Consider the following 11,865-nt stretch of genomic DNA (forward strand, 5'->3'; position numbering starts at 1 on the left):
ATCCGTGTATTCTCTATGTGTTACATTCTTACATTTCTTGTTTATTCATTTGAGGATTTGAAGACTGGTTTACAGTTGGACGTCCATAAAGAATGGAACACTGACTGCACTGAGGTTTTGTAGCTCTTATTTCAATACTCACTTGAGAATCACCTTTACCTACAGAACCCTTGGTCTGTAGGGAATCCTTATTCCACGAGCTGAAGAATTTGCTAGGTAAAGTCCCACTCGTGGTTCTTGGCTCTAACCCACCCTTTACACCACTTGTAACTTCTAATCTGGTGCACCAGCCTGGAAACCATACAGCACCAGAGAGTGCTGGCAAAACCATAACAATACTTCACCAATAATGTGTATCACATGGAGCTATAATATCATATGGAAGTATGGAACTGTAATATCACTAATATCATATGGAACTGGTAATATCACAATAATCACATACACTTTACGACTTGAGGGGTTTCAAGAACTTACATGTCACTGAAAACTATATCCACACCAGTAGAAGAAACTAATTTCAAAACTCCTTCCCACGCATTCCGAGCGTAGTGTGAGATTTTTAACGGTCTTGTAAGAGTTTATGGGCTTATGGTTTTGATTCAACCGTGGCATGTAGTCCTTGAAAGTTTGGAATTTAAGTTGTCGGGTGAAAAAGAGCGATTTAGTAAAATTGGAAGTAGGTAATATCGTCAGAAAGGATAAAAAAATATTTTTGATGTCTCATATGGAGCTCATCTTAATAAATAAAATTAGAGAACCTTTTTAATTTTCAATAGAAACGTAGAAAAAGATATAACATTTTTTGAAAACAGCGAGAAGTTATACTATGAAAATAACACGAAATTCGACTAAATTGTTGCATATTGCATACACAGAAACATGTAAATGTATGTCTGTCTGTTACGGCGCTGTTACTCTGATGGACCTTTTGTTGTCCTCTTTTCACGAAAAAACGGCTCGACCGATTTTGATGAAATTTTTTGTGGTTGTTGAGAAGAGTACTGAGGGTGACATAGGCTATTTAAATTTGTCATATTCCATCCCGATTCAAAATGGCAGCACCTCAAAGTTATGACTCTTATGCCACGCTGATCCCGTACAAAGGACGGGTCAACCACTAGTAACATAATAGCATACAAGGACATTATTACTAAACCGCAGTGATTTTATTAATGCTTACTCATCGGATTTAACCTCTTCTTAATTGGCTTTTATTTAAGTGGGCCAATAAATGGTACGTTTTTTAGGTGGGCGAATAAATGGTACACTTACCCTATTTTTTTATTTTTTCAAAGAAAAAAAGTTCGACGTTCCTTCAAACAATTCTCCCTCCCCTGTGTGACTGGAGGTTAAAAGTTAATAACAACCGAAAAAAGAAAGCTGTAATGTTAAATTTATGTCGACAGCCCTCAACGACTTTTACCTGTATCACTCTTAACCCTTCATGTCCCGGCATTACACGTCAGTAACACCCAACACAAGTGTTATGAAAGGCTTAGGAAAATAGCGAATTCGGGGGGTGGGCGGTAGTTTTCAGAATTGAAGGGTTAAGAAAGAGTTGACGTAGATTTTTTCCCATTGTCCCATTGGTACGCTTAGGAAAATAGCAAATTCGGGGGGTGGGCGGTAGTTTTCAGAATTGAAGGGTTAAGAAAGAGTTGACGTAGACTTTTTCCCATTGTCCCATTGGTATTGAAAACCGCTTTCGAGAAAATCCCTCCTAAACGAAACAAAAAATCCCTTCTTCCCCCCGCAGAAATCCCTCGTACACCCATGGAAATCAAATTTCACACAAAAATCCGTTCTACCCAAAATATAAATCCCTTTCATTTATGTACAGGTACGAGTAGGTGGTACTTGTACCATCTCAGAAAATAATGCTTTCTACAAAAATATGTACCTATGTAAATCTAATCAAATATTGTATCCGTCTTCTGTTTCAGGTAAGATATGGAGTTTGTGAAAAAACGTGAAAAAACTGACAAGAACGAACTTCAGAAGAAACGGAATCGTAAATTCAGCGACAGTCATGTGTCAAACACGTGCCCAAGTTAGTCCCCAACCTATCTAACTTGTCCGAGACAAAAATCAGGAAACTTTTCCTCAAATCCGGGTCACCTAAATGACTTGCACCAGACATTGACAAAGAAAGAGTTAGACGTCGGACAAAAGCAGTGAAATATCGCAAGATCTCCTAGATCAGTGGTTCTTAACCTTTTTGAGGTGGCGGACCCTTCCGAATCCAATTCTTTGCGAATCAGTTAACATTATTTTGTATTTAGACAACTTGCTTACAATTTTGTTTAGTTTGAGATAATGGTCAAGTACGATATCATACATATTTCTCGACATGGTCTTCACTTGACTGGAGTGGATTATGGACTGTCCCCTATCTGATAGACGTTAAAAAACAAGACTAGAGATAAAAGGACAGACGAGTTGATATATTTCGACCATTACTATGGCCATCTTCAGAACAACTAAATAAAAAATTACAAAAATTTGAAAATTCGGAAATGCTTACATATCAAAATGAGTTTAAGTACCTATATCTAAGTAGTCAGCTCCCGTGACAAACTAATCATTGCAATCCTCTTGCAGCACGTAGTAGACGCGGGTTCGAACCCCGTGTCTCCCATATGCAAGTTGTGTGCCTATTTACCTTCTAAAAGTGCCTCTCGACGATAGTTTACGAACCACTGTCCTAGACAAACATCAAATATCAGAATCCGTTTACTCCATTTTGTTCAATTGAAATTGAATAAACTAATATGACAAATGTATATTGATGTAAAATAGAAGAACAGATAGTGTAAGCTCTAAACTTATCCAGGTCAAAAGCTCAAATACAAATGAGGAGCAAAAACTAGGACAAAATGCTGCTCTATGACTCTTGTAACCTTCTGTTTTGTAATTTTTTCATGTTTGAATTTTATCTATTTTTTATTCGTCCATGAGTCCTCTGTAACATTTTTCAGTAGCAAACTTAGGTGGAATTTGAAACTGAAGGTTTGTGGTTCAAGTCAGAGTCAGAGTCATGACTCAAAATTTATCACACTCAGTGACACACTAAAATTGTGTCAATTCACGATATATCTATTTTAAGCGCTGTATTATTCAATTCTTCTTTGATTCCTTCTCTTCTTCTTCCTCTTCCTTCGTTTTCTTCTTTTTCTTCTCCTCCTTTTGTTCATCTTCTTCTTCATCATCGTCTCCTCCATATTCCTCTTCCCCTCTTTGTCCTCCTTTTCCGAGTTTTCTTTTACAGAAAGTTTTGCGAAGTAAATTACACACTGCATGTTGTGGTTATCTTTTTGCAGAGTTGTTTTTGTTTGCTTTTGTTTTAATTTTATTGCTGTTTTGTGCGAATTTTTTTGTCATACTTCTGGGACACTGTTCACTCTTATCTCTTTCCTTCTTTTTTTCTGCTTTTCTCTCCTCTCTATGTCTCTTTCCCGAGTCTCTCTATCCCTCTTTTTTTATCTTTCTCTCCTCTTAAGTTCTCTCTCTCTCACTCTCTTTCTCTCTCTCTCTCTCTCTCTCTCTTTCTTTCCTCTTTCTCCATTTCTATCTCTCAATTTCTTTAATCTCTTTGTCATATTCTGGAGCTCTTGAATAGTAGGTACATTACATTCTACGTCTCATGACTCTTATATTCTTTGCTATTACTCCATTCCCTTCCATGACCTACCACACTCTTACATTACTTTCAATAACTCTTACATATCCTCCCACAACCTCATTGCCTCCTATATAGGGTTACCAGACAAGAAATTTCAAAAGGAGGACATTTTGGCTAAAAAAAGGCGGACATTTCAACCAAAAGGAGGACGCAGAAAATAATCAACACAAAAACCAGTATAATAAGTAACAATAAGTAACATGATTTTTTTTTTTTTAATCTATGTACAGTGTATTTATATACCTACCACCTATTTATATACCTACTGAATGTACGTATATTGTACATCGACTGAATTTTACAAAAAATGCACTTATATTTTTTAAAATTCGAGACCTGACGTCCTCTTCTCAACGGAAAACGATACATTACGTAATTTAGTTTTTTGAGGCCGAAACTTCAAAAAGGCGGACATTTTGCTATATTTTAAAAAGACGGGCGGACGGAGGACAAACGTATAAAAAGGAGGACATGTCCGCCGAAAAGCATGATGAACACTGATAGAGATCTCTCATCGCAACTAATAGTCACAAGGACCACCCTCCCTTCCTGTTGGTAAATGTGAGGTGTACAGAATTACAGATACGTGTATTTGGGGATATGGCTTGTACTACATGTCATGTGTGATTGTTATCATTCATAATTGTAAATAAATTTCAGTCACGTTTGTACCTAGTTAACATCAATACCGAGAACCCATGTGTCAGTGGAATAGAATAACATATAGACAGTGGAGTACCTACTCGTATGTGTATAGCTGTCAAACTGTAATGTCTTGGCGGGGCGGAGACCTACCGCGCTCCTTAATATACTTTTTCGGGGGCCCATCCTCTAGGTTTCACCAAGGGGGCCTGGGTCCTCACCACAATCACAGCAATATTCACGTTCCATTCTGGGATTGTGCGTAATACTGTGCGAGTCGGTCTTGTAGGATAGGAAATCAACTGCGTACCTCGTATGTACCTAGCAAGAACCAAATGCCACCTTATATCAAATGGTCCACAATAAGCATCAACTGGCCGGTTGGATTGCCAATATCCAGTAATAGGCTTTCAGGAGAAAAGAAACCTAACTACCTCTGTAGCTTGCATTCTGATGACTTAAAGAAGTCTTTCACATTCTGACGTCTTCTATTGGTCTATTAAGCTAAAATGCCTGTCTAAAATGATTATTAAATTCAGACCTATTGCAGACAAAATAAAAGAAGAAATAGAAATAGTTTCCAGTCAGTCTTCGTCCGCAGTCGTCATTCACCACACTTTCAACCTGATACAATTATTAACAATAAAGGCACGTCTATCATGAAACATCATTCAAGGCAATCATACCAAACAATAAACAAATCATTGAGCGTCATACCTATGTACAATTATATACATATACCTAACTCACAAATAAACAATGTAGGTACACAAATTATACAACTGCACTTCTATAATTTGATGTCTACCATGCTTTGATGTCTTGAAATTGTCTTCCTATGTTCCGATTTGTATGTCTACATTGTCTAATATCATGTATTTTTGCCCCAATTTGTGCAATTTTGATATCTACCATGCAATTTTGATAATTTCACATCACATCATGCAGAAATTTGCCAGCCTTCAGAAAAGAATGAAAAAACATTCCCAGTTTCAGCAAGATTGTAAAAATGTAAAGACCTTGTCAACTGTATTCCCAGATTCAAAGGCTTGGTCTAATTACCCAGTCTTGAGACAAGAGTAATAATTTTATTGTTATGACAATACTGTTCCCATTCCCTCTGTCATTATGGTTGGATAGAGCTCTTACTTTATTTGCTTTCTTATTGGCATCAAAGCCAATTGGTGTTTTCAACCTTATAAAGCTTTCAAGAGTGTCCTTACGGTGGTATGTATATGGGAATTCTACTAGAGTACGAATATTTTGCACAGACATCAATAAAACATTTTGTTAGAGCACATTTCTTGCTACTCAGAGTCATGACTCAAAATTTATCACACTCAGTAGCACACTAAAATTACCTATGTCAATTCACGATATATCTATTTTAAGCACTGTATTATTCAATTCTTCTTTGATTCCTTCTCTTCTTCTTCTTCTTCTTCTTCTTCTTCCTCTTCCTTCGTTTTCTTCTTTTTCTTCTCCTCCTTTTGTTCATCTTCTTCTTCATCATCGTCTCCTCCATATTCCTCTTCCCCTCTTTGTCCTCCTTTTCCGAGTTTTCTTTTACAGAAAGTTTTGCGAAGTAAATTACACACTGCATGTTGTGGTTATCTTTTTGCAGAGTTGTTTTTGTTTGCTTTTGTTTTAATTTTATTGCTGTTTTGTGCGAATTTTTTTGTCATACTTCTGGGACACTGTTCACTCTTATCTCTTTCCTTCTTTTTTTCTGCTTTTCTCTCCTCTCTATGTCTCTTTCCCGAGTCTCTCTATCCCTCTTTTTTTATCTTTCTCTCCTCTTAAGTTCTCTCTCTCTCACTCTCTTTCTCTCTCTCTCTCTCTCTCTCTCTTTCTTTCCTCTTTCTCCATTTCTATCTCTCAATTTCTTTAATCTCTTTGTCATATTCTGGAGCTCTTGAATAGTAGGTACATTACATTCTACGTCTCATGACTCTTATATTCTTTGCTATTACTCCATTCCCTTCCATGACCTACCACACTCTTACATTACTTTCAATAACTCTTACATATCCTCCCACAACCTCATTGCCTCCTATATAGGGTTACCAGACAAGAAATTTCAAAAGGAGGACATTTTGGCTAAAAAAAGGCGGACATTTCAACCAAAAGGAGGACGCAGAAAATATGAAACCACTAGGTACCTATGTTTCTTCAAAGGCACGTTGAAAAAACCCTGCTGTAAGCACCCTGTTTCTTCAAAGACGAGATTTTCAGAGAGCTTTTGACATTGAAAGTTTGGGGGAGTAAAGCAAGGTGGTGTTATAGTAAGGAATGTTTGAGATTTACCCACAGAACAATTACAACTCATACTCGGTTCACCAACACTTGAAAATTGAAAACCATTCATCGTACTTAGGAGTGCGTTGCTTTTGAATAACTTGGTATAGTGGGTGGTAGATTCCCTGATTACAGACGAGAGTTACCTACATCTTAGGAGATGAAGAGAAACTAACTAACCATAAAAAAGTAGAGAAACTGTAGTTAAAGAAGGGAAGAGAAAGAGAAGGAGACCACTGAGGTGTTGAGATAAAGTTGAGGAAACTTGAGAAAAAAGGGGGTGGAGAAGTGAGGAGGCGTTACAGAGGAGGGTAAGGCCGATCTTAAATAAAACTTGGTTTTCATGTAGGGTTTGAAGAGACTATGAAGTGAACCAGTTGGACGTCCGCACTGAGATTTCGTAGCTCTTCTTCCAATACTCACTTGAGGATCACATTTCCCTATACAGACCAAGGATCCCATGATCCGACGATTTCGATTGTTAAATTCCTTCACATCGTTCTTGGCCCACCCTTTACACCACTTGTATTCTGGTGCACCAGCCTGGAAACCATACAGCACCAGAGAGTGCTGGCAAAACCATAACAATACTTCAGCAATAATGTGTATCACATGGAGCTATAATATCATATGGAAGTATGGAACTATAATATCATATGGAACTATAATATCATATGGAACTGGTAATATCACAATAATCACATACACTTTACGACTTGAGGGGTTTCAAGAACTTACATATCACTGAAAACTATCCACACCAGTAGAAGAAACTAATTTCAAAACTCCTTCCCACGCATTCCGAGCGTAGTGTGAGATTTTTAACGGTCTTGTAAGAGTATCTGGTGCACCAGCCTGGAAACCATACAGTACCAGAGAGTGCTGGCAAAACCATAACAATACTTCACCAATAATGTGTATCACATGGAGCTATAATATCATATGGAAGTATGGAACTGTAATATCATATGGAACTGGTAATATCACAATAATCACATACACTTTACGACTTGAGGGGTTTCAAGAACTTACATATCACTGAAAACTATATCCACACCAGTAGAAGAAACTAATTTCAAAACTCCTTCCCACGCATTCCGAGCGTAGTGTGAGATTTTTAACGGTCTTGTAAGAGTTTATGGGCTTATGGTTTTGATTCAACCGTGGCATGTAGTCCTTGAAAGTTTGGAATTTAAGTTGTCGGGTGAAAAAGAGCGATTTAGTAAAATTGGAAGTAGGTAATATCGTCAGAAAGGATAAAAAAATATTTTTGATGTCTCATATGGAGCTCATCTTAATAAATAAAATTAGAGAACCTTTTTAATTTTCAATAGAAACGTAGAAAAAGATATAACATTTTTTGAAAACAGCGAGAAGTTATACTATGAAAATAACACGAAATTCGACTAAATTGTTGCATATTGCATACACAGAAACATGTAAATGTATGTCTGTCTGTTACGGCGCTGTTACTCTGATGGACCTTTTGTTGTCCTCTTTTCACAAAAACGGGTGAAAAAGAGCGATCTAGTAAAATTGGAAGTAGGTATATAATATACCGTATATCATCAGAAAGGATAAAAAATTATTTTTGATGTCTCATATGGAGCTCATTATCATTAAACAAAGGCGCGGTAATCAAGTTCTAAAATTTTGGAACCCGTGTTCAATAGAACTCACTTTTACTGCTTTGATTCCGATGACATTCGACAAAAGCGTTTAACATCACCTAAAGGACATTTGTTTATTTGAGATCGCTTGGGCCCACGGTACGTGTAATTGGGGATATGGCTTGTACTACATGTCATGTGTGATTGTTATCATTCATAATTGTAAATAAATTTCAGTCACGTATGTACCCTACCTCTATGTACCTAGGCGTATGTACCTCTAGTTAACATCAATACCGAGAATCCATGTGTCAGTGGAATAGAATATAGACTATGGAGTATATGTATAGCTGTCAAATTTTTATGTCTTGGCGGGGCGGAGACCTACCGCGCTCCTTAATATACTTTTTCGGGGGCCCATCCTCTAGGTTTCACCAAGGGGGCCTGGGTCCCTATAGCTCTTATATTCCCCCCCACACCCACACCACTCTTCCATTCTTTCCCATAACTCCCAAATCCCATCATCAGCAGATTTGATAAGTGTTCATGATAGAGGCAAGTCTCTTCTATCTCTTTTGCATCTTGACCTGAATTAAAAGCCATTTTCAGGCGAAAAAAAAAGAAGAGAATTACAAGCGCTTCAAGTTCGAAAAGCTCTCCCCCCCCAACTTCTTTTTAATAATAAAGTTGCTGCAAACTTTTCTCTGAATTATTGATGGAAATTGCAACATGCAAGATTCTTAGCGAAAATTTTTTTCAACACTTCTGCATCAGTGTGTGTGTTTTTGCTGATCTAAGCTGTTTTTCTTTTCCAATGTTTATGTTCATTTTGATGTTCTGCAGTATTAATTAATTATTATATTTAATGATAATGTCATGAGGTCTTTTATTTCTTTAATTAGTTTCCTCCTTAATGAACGATTAATTCTTTTATGAAAGTCAGTAGGTATATTTTTGCATTTTTTTTTTTTTTTTACACATTATTCATATGTGTAGTTTCATTCATTATTCTATTTATTAGCTTTTTATTGACCTTTATGAATCACCTGCTCAGATCACTTTCACTGGACTTTGAACTCTAACTTCCACTATGTTGTCTGTCATAGGTTGTTTCATTAGACTTTTATCTTTTTTTATTCCGTTATCTACGTCAGTTTCACCTAGGTAATATTCACTGGAAGCTGTGACTAATATACGTTCCCTAAACTTTGAAGTTTTTTAAACTTTTAATTTTCCGTTGTCTGTCATACAAAATGTATATGTATGTATAGCTGTTAAGAATTGTTCATCAGTGTTCATCACTGGTATTATCTGAAGATGCCGTAACTGGCGAAACCCGGTATGGTAGTGAACAAAATAATATTGTAAAATAAAAAAAGCGATCTGTTTTCATTTTCCCCTATTGATAATAGAAAAACTTATAGACGTCTATCATTTCGGGAAATGGTTTTGTTTGTCTCGAGTTTTTTCAACTTTCCCGCAGCTAACCTCCCGTGGTTGATGGTTATTTGAGGTTTCATTGGACTACGCGGGAGTAGTCCAACTTTCCAACGTAATTCAACTTTTTCAGGCGACTTCGCGCTACTAAAAGTCGCGTGACAACGCCATTGTGCGACGGTCCCAATACTCGTATACGTAGGATTGTAGATGATCTAAAGATTCTAAAGCGTTATTAAACTGTGGATTGGAAACAAAGAAAACTAGGCCAAGACGTTTCGAATGAAGAGGCAAACGTCTCCTCCTTATATCCCCATCAGAGACCATGACGCTCTATGAGACGCTCTTGTCATGAAATCGAGTGGAAACATTGAAATACTGAATTGCAAAATACCTCGGAGAACAAGCATCCTTCGTCACATGAGAAATTGAGAATAACAAAGTGGAAATGTTTGTTCAACATTGGCAAATATGAAAGGAAATCGTGAAGCACGTGTCACCAAAGACCGATATGTAAACAGCAGTATCTAACGCAAAAGGGAATTTAGCTAATGAATTCAAGGAAAAGCGAAGTTTTCCCGGAGGTACTCGAAACGGTGCGTCTTTCAAATATGAATCCCATTTCCACCCGCGTGGAAACAGGACAACTGCTCTGAAAGAGGTAGATGGAAGAGAAGTATTTGTAGATGGAAGAGAGAAGTATTTGCACACGTTCCCCGAGTTCAATGGAGCGGAAAGATAGGAGAATGTATGCCTCGTGTCTTGTGAGAACATATGTCGGGGATGTGTAATTTTCTAATTTTCCTCTCGTCTGCTACTAAACGGATGAAAATGAAGATGTAGTGGAAGAAAGTAAAGATGTAATGAAAGAAAATGAAGAAGGAATAGAAGAGAATGGAGACGCAGTGGAAGAAATAAAGACGAAATGAAAGAGAATCAAGATGAAATGAGATAAAATGAAGATGGAATAAAAAGAGGTCGACAGACTAAAAATGGGATTGAAAATAATGCAGAAAACAAAATTGCATTCCGTTCAAATTGAACGGAAAATCGCAAGTCCGGAAGAACTTGAACAAAATGCACTCGTATGGGGAGAATTATCAGACTCTTGTCACTTGATCTGGAAATTTTGGAATACATAGGGATGTTCCAGTTAGGTAGATAATTTCTGCACCATTTTTTAATTATAGCGCTTATTTTAGGCTGTTGAAATGCGACTATGGGTCATGTAACCCCATTACCTGTAACCGCATATTTTACGTTAAGTTTAGTGGTTACAATCGAAAATTTCCAAATGTTGAGGTGTATTTTGTAACCGCAAATTGACACAAATGCAGAGTTTTTGAACGGGGTTTACTCTATTGCGGCACCAACACTAATTCAATGAGCTTGACTGATGAAGATTCATTAGAAAATGTAGATTTGTGGATAACGATATTCAAACAAAGATTTTAATAAATCATGCCCTAAGCTACAACACTGTTGAATGATGTTAATTTCAAAATGTTGCATTTCAGTATTTTCAGTTATCGTATCACTTGGCATCATGTTTAACTGAGAGGAAAACATTACCTAAATGTTCAAGTTCATTACTCAATGTACCTAATCCAATGGTTAGGAATTAACAAACAATGATTCATTACATTGTGTTCTTCTGCTTCTTTTTTCCGTGTGTGTTTTGGGAGGTAATTGAATAAAACTGGGACACAATTCCTCTCCTCACTCATCTATTTTTGTGGAGAAGTAATACAGGGTGGCCCAGGTCAGAGAGACTCTTTCAGGAAGTGGCTTTTATTAGATTTACCTGATATAATCTCCCCTTAGTTGTCGAAATTCCACTCTTGCACGTTCTTAAATGTTGGGATTGAAGCCACAAATTCGATGGCCCCATTTGCCTGGACTTAGAAAAAGAGAGTTGTTGTTGTTGTTGTTGTTGTTGTTGTTGTTGTTGTTGATGTTGTTGTTGTTGTTGTTGTTGTTGTTGTTGTTGTTGTTGTTGTTGGTTCCACAACCTCCTTGCATTATTCCACAACCTCCTTGCATTATTCCACAACCACAACCTCCTTACATTATTCCACAACCTCCTTGCATTATTCCACAACCTCCTTACATTATTCCACAACCTCCTTACATTATTCCACAACCTCCTTACATTATTCCACAACCTCCTTGCATTATTCCACAACCTCCTTA

This window comes from Diaphorina citri, unplaced genomic scaffold (assembly GCF_000475195.1).
Source record: "Diaphorina citri unplaced genomic scaffold, Diaci psyllid genome assembly version 1.1 scaffold246, whole genome shotgun sequence".
NCBI lineage: Eukaryota > Metazoa > Arthropoda > Insecta > Hemiptera > Psyllidae > Diaphorina > Diaphorina citri.